Here is a 17,870-nt window from a genome sequence, read left to right as displayed (position 1 = left end):
TTCTGCATCTCCGTGTTCAGTCTGTAGGCTCCATGAGGGTGAGGACTGGGTCTTTCTTGGTCACTAACGGATGTTCAGTCTGGCAAGGTGCCTGGCAAGTAGTGGGTAATACAGAAATATTTGGGAAGAAAAGAAAACGTGAATGACTGTGGAAAAGAGGATTAAAAGAAGGAGTGCAAATTGTTCAATATGTCCAAAGGGTGTCTAAGCCACAAGCCCCCTGCGGCATGGTCACTGTGTCCCAGCATCTTCCCGCCCCCGTCAGAGTGTGGCTGCCTTCCACCCACCTCTCTGATCTCCCCTCTCTGTCTGCCCTATGGCTGCCCTTTGCCTTCTTCATTCATTCACCAGCTCCCCATTTTCTGGGCATCCACCACATGTTGAAATGAGCTTGACATCAGTAGATATTGCCAGATGGCTTTCCTAAGTTGTCCCCATGTCTTCAATGGATGCTCGTCTACACTGCCCCACATCCTCATCAGGGCTTGATGACGTTGATCCTCCCTTTCACTTCCCTTTGTCTTTGTTGTTCAGCCGCCCAGTCTTGTCCAAGTCTCTGCGACCCCATGGACTGCAACATGCCAGGCCTCCTGGTCCCTCGTCATCTCCCAAAATTTGCCCAAGTTCATGTCCATTGCATTGGTGATGCCATCCAGCCATCTCATCCTCTGGCGCCCTCTTCTCCTTCTGCCCTCAATCTTTCCCAGCATTAAGGTCTTTTCCAATGGCTGTTCACATCCAATAACCCAGGCTTTCCTGAGCTCTATCTCTCACAGTGGACACTTGGGAACTAGTGGCCCAGCCCTGCACAAGCACACATAGACCTTGACGATATTGTGGGTTCGAGTCTAGACTGCCACAGTAAAATGAACATGCAATAAGGCAGGTCACACGAGCTTTTTGTTTCCCAGTGCATATAAAAGTTATGTTTACACTCTACTGTGGTCTATTACATGTACAATAGCACTGTGTCTAAAAAAAAAAAGTATATATCTTAATTAAAAATACAAAACAACAACAACAAAACAATTGCAATAGTAACATCAAAGATCACTGATCACAGATCACCATGACAAACATAACAAGGAAAAAGATGAAATACTGCAAGAATAACCAAAATCTGAGACACAGACATGAAGCGAGCAAATGCTGCTGGAAAAATAGCACAGATAGACTTGCTCGATGCAGAGTTGCCACAACCCTTCAATTTGTAAAAACAAAAACAAACATAGTATCTGCAAAGGACAATAAAACAAAGTGCAGTAGATTGAGGTATGCTAGTATCTTGAGATTTTTCGTCTCCAGCTCTGTCTCCTGACACAATCTGGAAAATGGGCTTGTCCTCCTGTTAGGGGGCCAGGCTCTTGGCCCTGCAAGCTGGGAGCTGTGCTCTCCTGGGCCCCCTGCTCCTCACTCGCCCCTTCTCACACGAGGCACCCAAATCTGGGTCCCCTCCTCTCTGACTTCCTCCTTGCCAGTGCCACTGTCTTCATAGGACCCTTGCCCTCCCCTCCTAGCTGGCCTCTGCAGCAGCTCCGAAGGGACCTCTTTGCCTCCAAGAGTCCTACCCTTTTCTGTCCATTGTCCATTCCTGCGAGGTAGCTAGAGTTAGACCTAGAATCACAGAGCTGACCATCCCTCCCTCCCGGCCTGCTCCCCAGGGCCCCAGGACAAAGTCTACAACTTATACTCAGGCCCCTCCAAGTGGCGGTGTCCCCATTTTCTCCTAATCCCCTCCCCGTCACCAGACTCATGTTCCTCCAAGCCTCTGCCCAGACTGAGCCCTTTGCCTGGCATGCCCTTCCCATCTCTTTGTGATATCCAGAATACAGATCAGCTCTCAACTTCTCCAGGAACCCTCCCCTGATCTCACCTTTCCTAGACCCATCTCAACTGGGTTTATTAGATACCCCTGGCTCTATACCTTCAGGGCCCCCTGCTCCTCTCCACAGCCCACTGAACTCATCAGCAAATGACTCCAGGCAGCCTGGCTGTCCAGTCTGTCTCTATGCCCCAAGTCTGGCATGTTGAGTCCGGCATGTCGCGGCAGCACTGAATTGAGAGCTGAAGCCCTCTTCTCTGCTCTGGGATCTGACCTTATGTAGGGCTCCAAAGCTAGAGCTGGAAACATGTTGTCACCACCGCCTAAGGGACACAGGGGCCAGCCAGGCACAGGGTGGTTTCTCAGGGCCAGCAGGGAGGGAATCCTTAGCAGCTAGCTAACTGGAATGGCTTTGGGCAGGCAGACGCATGTGGGAAATATGACTGGTATGCAGGCTCCAGGCTTCCCCCCACCACCCCCTTGCATCTCAGTTTACACCGGTCTGGCTCTGGGGGGGCAGGCAGGGCTGGACCCCACACTCCCTGACAGGCACTGTGAGGGCTAAGAGTACCGATTTTTCATGTTGTCACAGAAAAATGTCCATGACGCTTAGAGTATTTATTCTACTTTGGTCCGCGGTGATGAACTGCATGTTTCATCCAGAGGCTGCATGGGAATGGTCAGGAACAGGGCAGCCGGCAGGGGTTTTAAGACTGCCTGGCGAGGGGCGGGGTCCTCTCTGCCCCTATAGATGCTGGACGCAAGGCCTTGGGCAAATTAAACAGCGACTAGTGAGTCCTGACCATGAGTGCTTCCAGGAGGCCTGGAGCTGGCTTCTGAGCTCTGGGCTAGGGACTCGCTGCATCCTTCTTCCTTAAACCTCACAAAGGAGCTCCAGGTGTTGGCTGATCATTTCAGATTCAGGAGGCTGGGTCAGAGAGGTTAGGTCCGCTGCCCTGATGGAAGATGGCAGAAAAGACAGGGCCACTTGACTTTTAAGTTCTGTCCTTTTTACTATGTTTTTTTTCTTTTTTAAAAAACTTTATTTTGTATTGGGTTATAGCCGATTAACAATGCTGTGATAGTTTCGGGTGAACAGTAAAGAGAGTCAGCCAACATATACATGTATCCATTCTCTCCCAAACCCCACTGCCATCCAGGCTGCCACATAACATTGAGCAGAGTTCCCTGTGCTACACAGTAGGTCCTTGTTGGTTATCCATTTTAAATACAGGAGTGTATACATGTCCATCCAAACTCCCTAACTATCCCTTCCCACAGGCAACCAAAATTCTCTCTCTAAGACTGTGAGTCTTTCTGTTCTGTAAGTTCGTTTGTATCATTTCTCTTTATATTCCTCACATAAGGGATGGCATACGATATTTCTCCTTCTCCGTCTGATTTACTTCACTCAGTATGAAAATCTCTAGGCCCATCCATGTTGCTGCAAATGGCATTATTTCATTCTTTCCAATGGCTGATTAGCATTTCATGATATACATGTAACACAGCTTCTTTATCCATTCCTCTGTTGACGGACATTTAGGTTGCTTCCTATGGCGGTGGTTTAGTCACTAAGTCGTGTCCAACTCTTTGCCACCCCATGGACTGTAGCCCTGCCAGGCTCCTCTGTCCGTGGGATTTTCCAGGCAAATATACTGGAGTGGGTTGCTATTTCCTTCTCCAGGGAATCTTCCTGACCCAGAAATCAAATCTGGGTCTCCTGCACTGTGGGCAGGAAAGGAAAGTAAAATCACTCAGTCATGTCCGACTCTTTGCAACTCCATGGACTGTACCTACCAGGCTCCTCTGTCCGTGGGATTTTCCAGGCAAGAGTACTGGAGTAGGTTGCCATTTCCTTCTCCAGGGGACCTTCCCCACCCAGGGATTGAAACTGGGTCTCCCGCACTGCAGGTAGACGCTTTACTGTCTGAGCCACCAGGGAAGCCCAAGATTGCCTTCATGTCTTGGCTATTGTAGATAGTGCTGCTCTGAACATTGGGGCGCATGTATCCTTTTGGACCACATTTTTCTCTGGATATATGCACAAGAGTGGGATTATAGGGTCGTACGGTAGCTCTAGTTTTAGTTTTTAATAGGCTTTTTAAATAAATAGGACTCGTGGTAATATAGCCTTGTCAAAAAACAAGACTAGTATGCATATCTGAGAAGAAGCAAAAAGCAGGCTTTGATTTTGAAAAAACTGAAAGAAAGTAAAGTCGCTCAGTTGTGTCCGACTCTTTGCGACCCCATGGGCTGTAGCCTACCAGGTTCCTCCGTCCATGGGATTTTCCAGGCAAGAATACTGAAGAGCTGCCATAAATTACTTCCTCAAGAAGCTGAAAGAACCACCCAGCACACCCCACCCCACCCCAAATTCATGTGGCCTACACCTCTGGCCCATCAGGAAATCTCCACACAGGCCATTCAGTGAAGGCCTGCACTCTGTGGCCGGCCTCCTTCAGGTGTAAGAGGAGGCTCCGGTTTCCAGGGCCGTCGGCCACACCAGTGACCGCGAGGGCCACGTCACCCGGCATGTGGAAGCCCAGCACTTCCTCTCTTGGAACTGGGGCTCCTTGGTGGCTCTGCCTCTAAACTGGTAGGTCCTGTAACATCTCCAAGCCTCAGTTTCTGCATCTGTGAAAAGGGGGGTAGGACCATCTGTTGCATCCACCTCAAACAGTGGGTGTGAGGTACAAAGGCAGGGAAGCATGGCAAAGCCCTTGGCAGATGGAAAGTGATGGACAAAGGGGAAGGGCATTGATGTCAGTATCACCCTCTGAAGCCCTGAATGCACTTCCTGGTTTCACCTGGCTTCCGGGAGGTTCCCTGGGAGTCTAACAATGGTTCATCGCTTAAATGAAGGACAAAGCACTGAGGTTCTCATAGGGTATTAGAAACACAGTTAATTGTGGAAATATGTAACTCAGTCAGAGGACACCTGCCCCACCCTTTGGCACCCTGAATGACTCCCAGGTGGCTGAGCAATTGCTGGGCCTCTGAGCCACTCAGGGTTGGGGTGCCCTGTGCCCATGCAGCCACCAAGAGCAGGACCAACTCGTCTGCCTGGCACAGGACACCCAATACCTCGGGCCCAGGAGACTTCTAGGGGCCCATGAAAATGGTTCAATTTTCTTTTCTTTTAAAAGTCTGAAGGAAAAAAATGAATATGTTCATCATTATATAAATGTAGTCATAAAATATAAATTTTATTTAGTAATTTTTAATTTTTTTAAAAATTAATTAATTTGGCTGCATAAGGTCTCAGCTGCGGCATGCAGGATCTTCAGTTATTGCATGCGGGATCTGATTTCCTGACCAGAAATCAAACCCAGCCCCTCTGCATCTTAGTCACTAGACCACCAGGAAAGTCCCAGCTTTTATTCAAATGTTCATTCATTTTATGGAGGAAGAAGCCCATGGGGGCCAAGTGCCTAAGGCCCATGAAAGTCACCAGTGAGGTCCTGACAGAGAGCGCGGACTGGGGAACAAGGTGAGTCCTTTCCTTGTTTGGGGCCACTCAGCTGGTGAAAGTGGATTGCAAAAATGGCCCCAGTTCTTGGCAAGGCTTCTCACTATAGAGGCAGTCTGCTTCCCCAGCCCTTGAGTTTAGGCTTTGGACAACAGCTATGCCTCTGGTGCCCGGGGCTGAGCTCTGAGCAAGGCTGCCAAACGTCCTGCAGCTTGCATTCTTTAGCTTTTGGAGTCTCAGGACCACCGTGTGAATGATCCTGGGCTTGCCTGGTGGGCGACAAGGGACACAGACTTGGTTTCTCTGTCACCCTGGCCACGGCCAGCCAAACCCCGGAATCAGAGCTGCCCGACTGACTATGAACACACTGTGAACACTGGGTATAGCCAGCCAAGACTGAGAGAAGAATGGACCAGCTGAGCCTGGCCCAAGCTGCAGACTCACAGAACTGTTAGCTAAATAAACACTTGTTTGAAGCCACTACATTTTGGGGTGGTTTGTTATGCAACAAAAGCCTAATTAATGCAGCTGCCTCTGCCCTGAGGAAGGACTTTTAAATGAGGAGGGATGGGCTGTCATTCCATCTTCTAATCTAAGTGGGACAAGACCTAAGGAGTCAGCTAGACCAGCGTTGTCCAAAGGAAGTGACAGACAAGCCACAGATGTGAGTGTGCATGTAATTTTATTTTATTTTGGGGGTTTCCTTTTTTTAAGTGAAGTATCGTTGACTTACAATGTTATGTTATTATCAGGTATACAGTTATATATATAGATATGGAAGTGAATCAGTTATATACATACATATATGTATAGACGTAGATATAGATATGGATATAGATATTCCTTTTCAGCTTCTTTTCCACTACAGTTTATTACAAGATAGTGAATATAGTTCCCTGTGCTAAATAGTAGGTCCTTGTTGGTTATCTATTTTATATATAGTAGTTGTATCTGTTGGAGAAGGAAATGGCAGCCCACTCCAGTATTCTTGCCTAGAGAATCCTGTGGACAGAGGAGCCTTGGTGGGCTGCTGTCCATACGGTCGCACAGAGTCGGACACGACTGAAGCAACTTAGCAGCAGCAGCAGCGTGTGTCTGTTAGTCGCTCAGTTGTGTCCAGCTGTTTGCGACCCCATGGACTGTAGCCCACCGGGCTCCTCTGTCCATGGAATTCTCCAGGCAAGAATTTCTGGAGTGGGTTAGCCATTCCTTCTCCAGGGTACCTTCCTGACCTAGGGATTGAACCCAGGTCTCTTGCTTTACAGGTAGACTCTTTACCGTCTGAGCCACCAGGGAAGCCTGTTAATCCCAAACTCCTAATTTATCCCTCCCTCACCCCTTCCTTTCCCCTTTGGTAACCATAAGTTTGTTTTCTATGCCTATTTCTATGAGTCTGTTTCTGTTTGGTTAATAAGTTCATTTATATCATTTTTTAGACTCCGGTATGTGTGTAATTTTAAATTCAATAGGCAACATACTGTTAAAAGCACAAAGAAACCAGGGAGATTAATTTTTATTATTTGTGTTTTATTTTATTTTAAAATGTTATTTATTTATTTTTTGGCCGCACTGCATGGCACGTGGGGACCTTAGTTTCCTGATGAGGGATGGAACTCGTGGGCCCTGCAGTGGGAGCCCAGAGTCTTGGCCACTGGACTGTTAGGGAAGGCTTTGTATTTCGTTTTATTTTTCAGTTATGTAGATCTACACTTATTCAAGTGGAAAGACGTCTACAAAACAGCGGACTTTGTTATGCTTGACAAAGATCTTACACATTTTGGTGGATGTTCTAGAAAGTAGCATTGGACCAACCCACTGACCATCACTGTCCCTCCCCCTGGCTTCACTCTGAGCCATGGACCCAGCCACGGGGATCCAGCCCGGTGCACCGCCCTTGATGTCTGTGTTTTCTGTGCCTACAGAGGGTGCACCGACTCATTCAACTTCTCCCACTCCTGGCAAGTGGCAGCCCCTGCACTGAAACCTCAGCTCAGCTCAATCGCCCAGTCGTGTCTGACTCTGCAAACCCATGGACTGCAGCACGCCAGGCTTCCCTGTCCGTCACCAACTCCCGGAGCTTGCTCAAACTCATGTCCATTGAGTCGGTGGTGCCATCCAATCATCTCATCCTCTGTTGTCCCCTTCTTCTCCCGCCTTCAATCTTTCCCAGCATCAGGTTCTTTTCAAATGAGTCAGTTCTTCGCACTGGAACCTGCTGCTGCTGCTGCTGCTAAGTCGCTTCAGTCGTGTCCGACTCTGTGCGACCCCCTAGACAGCAGCCCACCAGGCTCCCCCGTCCCTGGGATTCTCCAGGCAAGAACACTGGAGTGGGTTGCCATTTCCTTCTCAAATGCATGAAGGTGAAAAGTGAAAGCGAAGTCGCTCTGTCGTGTTCAACCCTCAGCGACCCCATGGACTGCAGCCCTCCAGGCTCCTCCGTCCATGGGATCTTCCAGGCAGGAGTACTGGAGTGGGGTGCCATTGCCTTCTCCGGCACTGGAACCTAGGCCGCCTCATTTAATCCTGGTGGCCACTCACACAAGTTCCCGCCTTGTGGGGGCGGGCTGACAGGGTGTTGGGAACACCTGTAAATCTGGAATCATTCCTTCCTTCCCCCGTACATGCATCCCCACAGGCCCTCCCTTGCCCCAGAGATCTGCGGTCTCCATCACCTGCTTCTCAACCCTGCCCGGCAACCTCCTCGGTTTCCCAAGTCTGCTCTCTTCTGCCCAGAGAAGTGATTTCAAATATCTCTCCTGCCCGTCAGGCTTCTGAATCATCTCCGCCCCATTCTCCCACTTTTGCACAGTCTCCTCATGCCTGGCACGTGGAGGGTGGTTGGTAATACAATTTGCAGGGCATCCTTGAGAGCTGGGCAGAGGTCCCCGACTCTCTTCTTCTCCCTGCCCCTGTCTGGAAAGGGACAACTCATGTTCCCAAGAATCCCCCCTCCTCTCTCTGTGCCCCCTGACCAGGAACTGCCTCCTCCCTGTTCCACAGTCACTCACACTCACTCACATGCGTGCGGGGAGAGAAACAGTGGACCACAATTAACCTAGTGTTTCCTGAGAGGAGATGGCTGAGGGCCATGAGTCATCCTCAGGGCAATTCCAGAGAATGCTCAGCCTCCCCTGCTGCCTCGCAGGGGATGGATGTGGGGAGCACATTCAGATCCCACATCCTGCCTCTCCCTGGGAAGAGAGGCAACAGGGTACGAGGACTATAAGAAGTAAAAGCTTGGGCTTTGCAGCCACATGAATACTAACACCCCAGGCCAAGTTCTGGGCTTCCCTCATAGCTCAGGGATAGGCTACCCACTCCAGTATTCCTGGGCTTCCCATGTGGCTCAGCTGGTAAAAAATCCACCTGCAATGTGGGAGACTGGGTTCAATCCCTGGGTTGGGAAGATCTCCTGGAGAAGGGAAAAGCTACCCACTCCAGTATTCTGGCCTGGAGAATTCCATGGACTGTATAGTCTTTGGGATCACAAAGAGTCAGACACGACTGAGCAACTTTCACTTTCACTTTCAGGGAAAGTTCTAACTCTGTTACCGACCAGCTGTGTGAGCTGGGCCACTTAGCTTCACTACTGTGTGGCTGCTCTGGAAGGAGGACCACTGAGTCCAGCTCACGGGGCTCAGTGAGATCTACATGTCTTCATGCCCACAAAGGACCTGCCGCATCCAGGGCACTCAGGACAGGAAGGCCGTGCAGACATTGGCAAGGATGATGACAATGCAAATGAAGATGACGATGACGATGGTTCTTGGGGCCATGCCCTGTGGACGTGGGAGGCCACCAGATGCCCGAGGGACAGCGGAGCATGTTCTGTCCCTCATCTAGTTTCTGCACAGGCTCAGGGGTCACCATGGAAACAATGGCTGCTCTGGGGGAGGTGACTTGGGCGCCCTGGGTACCTTCCTTGGAAGGGATAGAACCCGCCCAGGGGATGTGAAACACCAGGCAAGTGGACTCCTCGGGCTGGTCAGAAGGCAAGGAGGAAGGAGGCTCTTCTTGAGGGAAATCCCTGCTGTAGCCCCAAAAGAGAAAGTGCAGGGGTGCCTCCTCTGCCATCTACCCAGGGCGTCCACAGACTCCCCCAGTTCCCACCAAAGCACCTGCTGGCCCTGGTGATGTCGCTTATTCCCTCCCTGGGGCAATGATAGTTGACTCTCACTTCAGAGGGTATATTTTGCATGAAGACAGGAGATGCCTTGTTCTACCTCAGGGTTCCCTGTCCCTGACTGTAGGCTTGGGGCGTGGAGAGGGAAAGAGAAATTGGCAAGAAGGTGGGCATTTGAGCAGCTCTATAAAAAATGTTTATTGTGTCCAGTTGGTCATTTAGACAGCTCTGCCACAAGCCCATTTCACAGAAGAGGAAATTGAGGCTTAGAAGGATTTGCACCAGTGACAGAATTTGGGCTGGCCTGTGATTTTCCCTATTCTAGTGTTGATGGAAAAATTGAACTCCAGCTTCAATCTTCAATGAAATGACAGAAAAAAACCAAAGAAAATTAAAAAGCCAAAACCCAGAAACCCTCATATTCATTGGAGCTATCCCTTTGAAATCCTGGTAATTTTTTTTCTTAAATAATTTAGGTTTTTATTTTTTTAATTTTCTTTAAAAAATTTAAAATTTTATTTTTTTCTTCCTGTTTTATTGAGACATCATTGACATATAGCAATGTATAAGTCTGAGGCCTATAATATAATGATTCTACTGACATATATCAAGGAAGAATTATTACAATGGGTTTAGTGAACACCTATCATCTCATATACATTTAACATCAAATAAAGAGAAAAGATTTTTTTCCTTGTGATGAGAACTCTTAGGATTTACTCCCTCAACAGTTTTCAATTATAATGTAGAGCAGTGTTAATTATATTTATCAGGTTGTACATTATATCCCTAGTTCTTATTTATCTTACAGCTGCAAGTTTATCCCTTTTGACCACCTTCATCCAATTCCCCCTCCCCAACCTTTTGCCTCCAGTAGTGACAAGTCTGGTATTTTTTTCTTTCTGTAACTGAGTTTGTTTGTTTTTGAAGTACAACTGACCAAGGACACTATGTTAGCTCCTGGTACACAGCGTAGTGATTCAATATTTCTATACATTTCAAAATTATCACCACGGTTAAGTCTAGTTGTCATCTGTCACCATACAAAATCTTACATTATTATTGAATATAATCCCCCACTGTACATTTCATATCTGTGACTCATTTATTTTGTAACTGAAAGTTGGTACCTTCTAATCTCCCTCACCTATTTCTCACTCCCCCCATCCCACACTCATCTGGAAACCACCTGTGTGTTCTCAGTGTCTATGACTGTTTCTGTGTAATTACATTTGTTCATAAGTTTTGTTTTTCAGATTTCATGTGTAAGTGAAATCATACAGTATTTATCTTTACTTATTTCACTCAACATAATATCCTCAAGGTCAAACTATGTTGTCATTAATGGCAAGATGTTATTCTTTTTTATGGTTGATATTCCATTGCATGTACATACAACATCCTTTTTATCCGTTTATCTATTGACAGACCTATCTAGGTTGCCCTCATATCTTGGCTATTATAAAGAATGCTGCAATGAATATAGGGGTGCACATATCTTTAGGAATTAGTGTTTTCATTTTCTTCAGATAAATACCCAAAGGTGGAATTGCTGGATTGTATAGTAGTTTTATTTTTAAATTTTTGAGGAATCTCCATACTGTTTTTCATTGCAGCTACACCAACTTACCTTCCCACGTTGCATTACTAGGGTTCCCTTTTCCTCACATGTGCCCCCGCACTTGTTATTTGTTGTTCTTTTGATAGCCGTCATTCTGACAGGTGTGGGGTGGTATCTCATTGTGGTTTTGATTTGCATTTCCCTGATCATTAGTGATGCTGAGCATCTTTTCATGTTCCTGTTTGCCATCTGTATGTCCTTCTACTTTTTAAAAAAACCTTTTCAGATTTTATTTTGCCTTGTTATTTAAATTTATTGTTTGTTTTAATCTTTTATCTATTCTTTACGGAAATAAATTATTAGCGTTTCAGCTAGATACCCCTTCTCTCTTCCCCTATGTTTATCTTCTTTTACTAGACAGTATTTCAGTTCAGTTCAGTTGCTCAGTCGTGTCTGACTCTTTGAGATCCCAGCACGCCAGGCCTCTCTGTCCATCACCAACTCCGGAAGATTACTCAAACTCATGAAAATAACTTAAATAAAACTATAGGCCATGCCATGTAGGGCCACGCAAGATGGACGGGTCATGATGGAGAGTTCTGACAAAACGTGGTCCTCTGGAGAAGGGAATGGCAAACCACTTCAGTATTCTTGCCTGGAGAACCCCATGAACAGTATGAAAAGACAGTATTTATCTGTAAGCAATTTACACCATTGTTTTATGTTTTGCAATTCACATCAATGAATTGAGCACACATTACTTTGCATTTTGCTATTTTTTTACTTAACAAGATGTGTTGGTGAATTATTTGGGTTGATGTGTGAGGACTTAGTTCATTTATTTTAGTTGCTATAAACATGCCCATCATATAACTAGAGTTTCTTTATCCACTCCTGATGGAGGCACTCTTGCTTCTACTAACTCCCTTTGAAAATAGGGCTCTAGTGAAAAATCTTTATACGCACCTTCTCTTGTTTATTGAGAAGAGTTTCTCCAGGGTCTTGCAGCCTCCTTGAGGACAGAGATTCTAGCCCTTCCCTCCCCCAACCTTGTCCAGAAATGGGCACATAGCTGATCTTGGTATTTGGATGTTTATTTGTTGAATGAATAAATTCAAGAAGTTCAGAGCCACCCAGACAACACACCAAGGGCAAACTTTGCCAGCTGTCTCTTTAAATCCCTTCTCCTTTCCCTGCTAATGAAACACACCCACCAAGTAGAAGATTGCCATTCTTGATGTTGTTCGGTCACTAAGCCATGTTCAACTCTTTGAGACCCCATGGATTGCAGCATGCAGTCTTTCCTGTCCTTCACTGTCTCCCAGAGCTTGCTCAAACTTATGTTCACTGAATCAGTGATGGCATTCAACCATCTCATCCTCTGTCAGCCCCTTCTCCTGCCCTCAATCTTTCCCAGCATCAGGATCTTTTCCGATGAGTTGGCTCTTTGTATCAGGTGGCCAAAGTACTGGAGCTTCAGCTTCAGCATCAGTCCTTCCAATGAATATTCAGGACTGATTTCCTTTAGGATTGACCGGTTTGATCTCCTTTCAGTCCAAGGGACTCTCAAGAGTCTTCTCCAGCACTGCAGTTCAAATTCTTTGGCACTCAGCTTTCTTTATGGTCCAACTCACATCCATACATGACTACTGGAAAAACCATAGCTTTGACTGTACAGCTTTTGTTGGCCAGCAGCAAATACCAGATATGTAATACACAACTTAGGCTCTCTTGGACAATATAGCCCCTACTGAGCCACCAACTCCTGTCACTGAGCGAACCCATTAGACCAGTAGAAGAACTGCCAGCTGATCCCAGCCCAAACTCTGATGCTAAGAAACATGAACTAATAAATAATTGTTGTTTTGAGCCACTAAGTTTTATGACTGTATTTTAAGCAAAAATAAACGACTGATAAAGAAATAGTCAACACCAATAGTACCACTATTTTGTGCTCTTCCCTCCTTTTTCAGCCTTGAGGGCAGACGTGATATCTGGAGCTGCAGCAACCATCTTGCAACTTGAGGAAAAGACCAGCAGAATCATGGTGTGTATGGCTTTGACATCACTGAGCTGTCAAAATAACAACAGTCCTTATTCAGTTTTGAATTTCTTTTTATGTGAGAAAATAACTCCTCCTATTTATGTAATACTATAATTCTAGCTACTTGCAAACGAAAGAGCATCTCACTAATACATGGCAAGGTGCCAGGCCTCTGAGGCAGCTGGGAAAGGGTCAGAGATAATTAAGAATTAAGACAGAAATCATGTTTCATGGGGGAAATTTGAAACCTGGGTCCCAGCTGTGTTCTATTTCCTTTTCTGCCATCAGCATAAACACACAGAGAACCTCCTTCCAATAGAGAGAACTTGGAAAGACCAAATGAAAAAAGTCTGAAAGACACCAGGGTTCAGCCTCACTGGTAAGATTTGGAACTCTTACGCCTTGGCTCTGTTCTCTGCGAAGAGAAGTGACTCAGGGCAGTTGTGAAACTCTGAGGCCTGCATGTATTTACATTTGGGCCCTTTCACTGCTCTGGGCAGGAAGATTTCCGGCCTGAGGTTGTTCTCTCAAAGGAATTGTTGCTGGGACTGGGGAGTGGCTGGAAAGAGGCTGCACTTGATCCATAGCAAAGAGTCGATGAAACACAGAGGTGAAGGCCAGGTGGTTGTTCAGTAGGAAACATCTCAAAGCAGGCCCAGGGCCAGCCCAGGTCCCATTCTTCTTCCTTTCTAGAAGGTCCCAATTCCATTTGTGAAGAATGCACTTCCTTTCAAACACCTCCCCACACACATACCACACACACATATACCAGGAATGGGTTATCTCCTTTCATCCCAAAAGCTCTTTTCTTCTCCATCTTGTAGATAACAATAATGGCTCATTATTTTTGACTGCTTACCATAATCTGGGCCTGTGCTAAGAGCCTCACTAGTATTATCTAAGCAAATCCTCAAGCCTATAGGTGGGTTTAAAAATGTTCATTTGACAGACAAGGAAATGAACACAGAGAGGTTAAGTGACTTGTCCAAAGTCACACAGGTTACACTCAGTTGTGTCTGACTCTTTGCAACCCCATGGACTGCAGCCTACCAGGCTCCTCTGTCCATGGGATTTTCCAGGCAAGGGTACTGGAGTCGGTTGCTATTTCCTTCTCCAGGAGCTTCCCAACCCAGGGATCGAACCCCGGTCTCCCGCATTATAGGCAGATGCTTTACCATCTGAGCCACCAGGGAAGTCATAAGTAGCGCAACCAGGATTAAAATCCAGGCACTCTGACTCCACAGTTCAAACCCTTAACTACAACCCTCTCTCACCCACAGAGGAGGAAAGTAAGGCTCAGAGAGGTCAAGTAATCTGCCTGATTTGCAGAGCCAAGATTTGCACTTGGGTCAGTCTGGCTACAGCTTCCCGTACTTGCTCTCACCCTGACACCTCCGTTTGCCTCTGAACTCTCCTGAGAGCATCACCCATCGTCCCCAACTATGGGGAAATGAGCACTAGCGCTAGAGTCTGGAGGTCAGCTCTGAGTCTTACTTCTGTCCTGTCCACATCTGCTGACCTTGAGCGAACCCATATTGTTGGCAGTAAATTGAGACTTGGGTTTGCCCCACCCACCTGAGCGAACTTTGTTGATCAAACATGATTAGGAGTGCTGGAAGAACTGGATCCACGGTGCGGTTATTGGTGGTGGTCTGGTTGGTGTTTCTAACACCCCAGTCTCGGGGTAACTGTACTCCTGGACTGGCATTTGACCTGCCATGCCTTGTTCTGGCAGCTGGATGAATTTGGGGTTTCCTGCTGCTGTGCAAAATTACCACCCTTCATAAAATGCTCAGGGATGGCAAAGGTTTTGCAATCAGTTATTGCATCAGGAAAACTCTCTGAATAGCACCATTCTACCCTCTTCCCCGCCCAGGTGCTGGCTCAGCCAGCTGGAGGTCAGACACCAGGGGGAAGGATAGGTATTTCCTTTCCCCCGACCCAGACGGTGCCTGCCAGACCTTGGATCAAGCCAAATACCCCCAGGAAAACGCTGGTCCTCTGGGAGGGATATCATGAGAACCAAAGCTGGCCTGGGGAGCAGGGAACACAGATGGACTGGGTGGCAGCCCCCGCCCCACCCTACTCCAAGGAGTCCAAAGTCCTGCCCAGCCACTAACCAGCTGTGACACAGAGCAAGCTGCACACCCTCTCTGGGCCTTGGGTTCCTTATCTGCAGAATGGGAGCTATAATTCACCTCGATCGCACAGTGACGTCAGTGCGTATATGCACTCTTTAAATGAAGTCCTCAGTAAGCTCTAGCCGTCGTCGTTGTCAGTATTACTCTATGACTCGGCCTGGCCTGCTTGACCCCAGAAGCACCATGGAAAACCCACCACTTTTCAGTTACCTCGGCTCTGCTGCCATGACCTTGAGACCATTCCTCTGACCTCTGTGAACCTCATTTTGGGGATAAGACTATGCCCACCAAGTCTGTGGGGGTGGTGCTATGAATTCAGTGAGAAAATGGGTCTGGAGGGCCCGGCCCAGTGCCTGGTGCAGAGGAAGTGCCCATCAATGGCGGCTTTTATCACGAGTCTGGTTTGCATGGGACCCTGAGGGAAGTGGAGCTGGGGAACAGAGGCAGCAATTGTACAGAGGTGAGTGGGGGAAGGGGCCTCCCCGGGGGCGGGCAGTGACAGTCCTGGGCCGCTCGAGCCTGGCTGAGCCCTACTTCCACTCTATTCTCTACGGTGGCATTCATCCTCGCAGCCTGGGAACATCGAGGGAGGGGGCCCCTGCAGGACACAGAACCAGGCACCCCCAGGATTTTCTCAGGCCCTCCTCACGCTCACAGGTTCCCATCAGGGCTCATAAAATGTTTTTAACCCTCTCCTGCCCCAAGAGATGTTTTCCAGTCATCAGGGAGTGGACACTCGGATGATACCAGGACTCCTTGTTGTCCCCCTTGAAGGTGACAGGGAGGTCTCCCTGGGCACCACTGGACTGGGTTGCCACCGTGCGCCATCTCTTCCCAAGTCTGTGATCGGTGGCCTCTTGTGGGTCCTTTAGAATGGACCACGGTGGGTATTTACACCACGGAAATTGGCAAATATAGCAACACTAAACAGGTTGTTAAACACTCACCAGCATCCCTGTGTCCCCCAACAACTGGGACAGGAGGCTGTTGCAGAGTAAAAGCAGGACTGGTCTTCAGTGGAGGAAACCAGGTGGCAGACCATAGCGATGTAGGAGAAGAGCTGGGAGATACCCTCCCCACCCCAGCCTGGCCCAGACTCCTAGCAAAATCGACTGGAGAAGCTGTTGGAAAGAGAACTGATGATAAGGGGGAAGGAGAAGTCTAATGAGACGGTTGTACTGATGTCTGTCGGAGAAAATCGGCAGGGGGCTGGTGTGCACAGAAAGGGAGCTGGTCTGAAAAGAGGGGTCAAGCCGCAGCCTCGGGGGTGGAGGGCAACCTTGCCGTCCATCACAGGCATTGTCCCGCGATCGCCCAGCATCCTCCCATCGGCTCTCTTCTGCAGAACCCAGACCTCCCTCTCTCATGGGCTGCGTCTCACACCAACTGCACCCCAGGAGTGGACCAGATTGATCCATTCTGATTGCCATCTGTACCAGCTAGCTAGGGCTACTTGACAAAACACCACAGACCAGGTAGTTTAAATGACAGAATCTTATTTTCTCAGTGTTCTGGAGTTCAGAGTCCAAGTTCAAGGTGTTGGCAAGTTTGGTTTGTTTTGAGACCTTTCTCCTTGTCCTGCGGATGGCCACCATGTCTGCATATGGTCATCCCTTGGAATGTGTGTTATCTGTGTCCTAATCTTTTCTTAAAAGGACATCAGGCTTATTGGATTAGGGCCCACCCACAGAACCTCATTTTCACTTAATTACCTCTTTTAAGGACTTTGCTAGTGGTCCAGTGGTTAAGAATTCACCTTCCAGTGCAGAGGACAGAAGGTCAATCCCTGGTCTGGAAAGATTCCACACGCCGAGGAGCAACTAAGCCTGTGAGCCACAACTACTGGAGCCCGCGCTCTGCACCAGGAGAAGTCACGGCAGTGAAAACCCCTGCAGCACAGCTAGAGCGCAGCCCCACTCACTGCATCTGCAAAGAGCCCCTCATGCAGCAGTGGAGACTCAGTGTGGCCAGTAAATAAATAAAAGTAAATATTGCCTTTTTTAAGGCCCCATCTCCAAATATGGTTACAGTCTTAGGTGCTGGGGATTGAGGACTTCAATATGTGAATGGGGGTGGGTGGGAGGCCACAGTTCAGCCTGTAACAGAGGTCATTGTTCGGAAATGGGCACGTGGCCCAATTCAAGTCAATGGTATACGAATGCATACTTGCTGGAGGTGGAGTGGATTCTCTGGGAAAACTCTCTTCTCACCTAAGGCAGAACACAGGGAGAGATGCTCTCTTCTTCCTTTGAAAACTGTCACGTTAGAATGTGATACCCAGGCCTGGGGGGTACCCAGGGTGGGTACTGGGAACTCTCCAGGGCTGAGGTGGTATATAAGCCAGCCTTGGAGTCAGCCCAAAGTTGTCCTGTGGGTTCAAGATGGTTTAAGTTAAGGTTTTGGTTACACCTGGAAACACCCTAACTACCATCTGAAGCAGATAGTTAGGGTTCCGCCTCCGCCTCCTCTCTCCACCTCCCTGCACTCACGGTGGGACATACGTCATTTCCTGGCTTCCCTTGGAGTTGGGTGGGATTGTGTGACCAAGTTCTACCAAGAGGGATGTGGATAAATATGAGCACAGGACACCTGCCATCTCCAGGCTGAAGGGGTTTGGCTCCTTACTGGCTCCTCCCCTGCCAGCCAGAGGGGACCTGGCATGGCTGAGACCTGGCCTTGATCACGTGGATGACGTGCTAGAGCCCCA

The sequence above is a fragment of the Budorcas taxicolor genome, chromosome 14, assembly GCF_023091745.1.
Source record: "Budorcas taxicolor isolate Tak-1 chromosome 14, Takin1.1, whole genome shotgun sequence".
NCBI classification, from domain to species: domain Eukaryota; kingdom Metazoa; phylum Chordata; class Mammalia; order Artiodactyla; family Bovidae; genus Budorcas; species Budorcas taxicolor.
Note: the sequence above shows the minus strand (reverse complement) of the source record.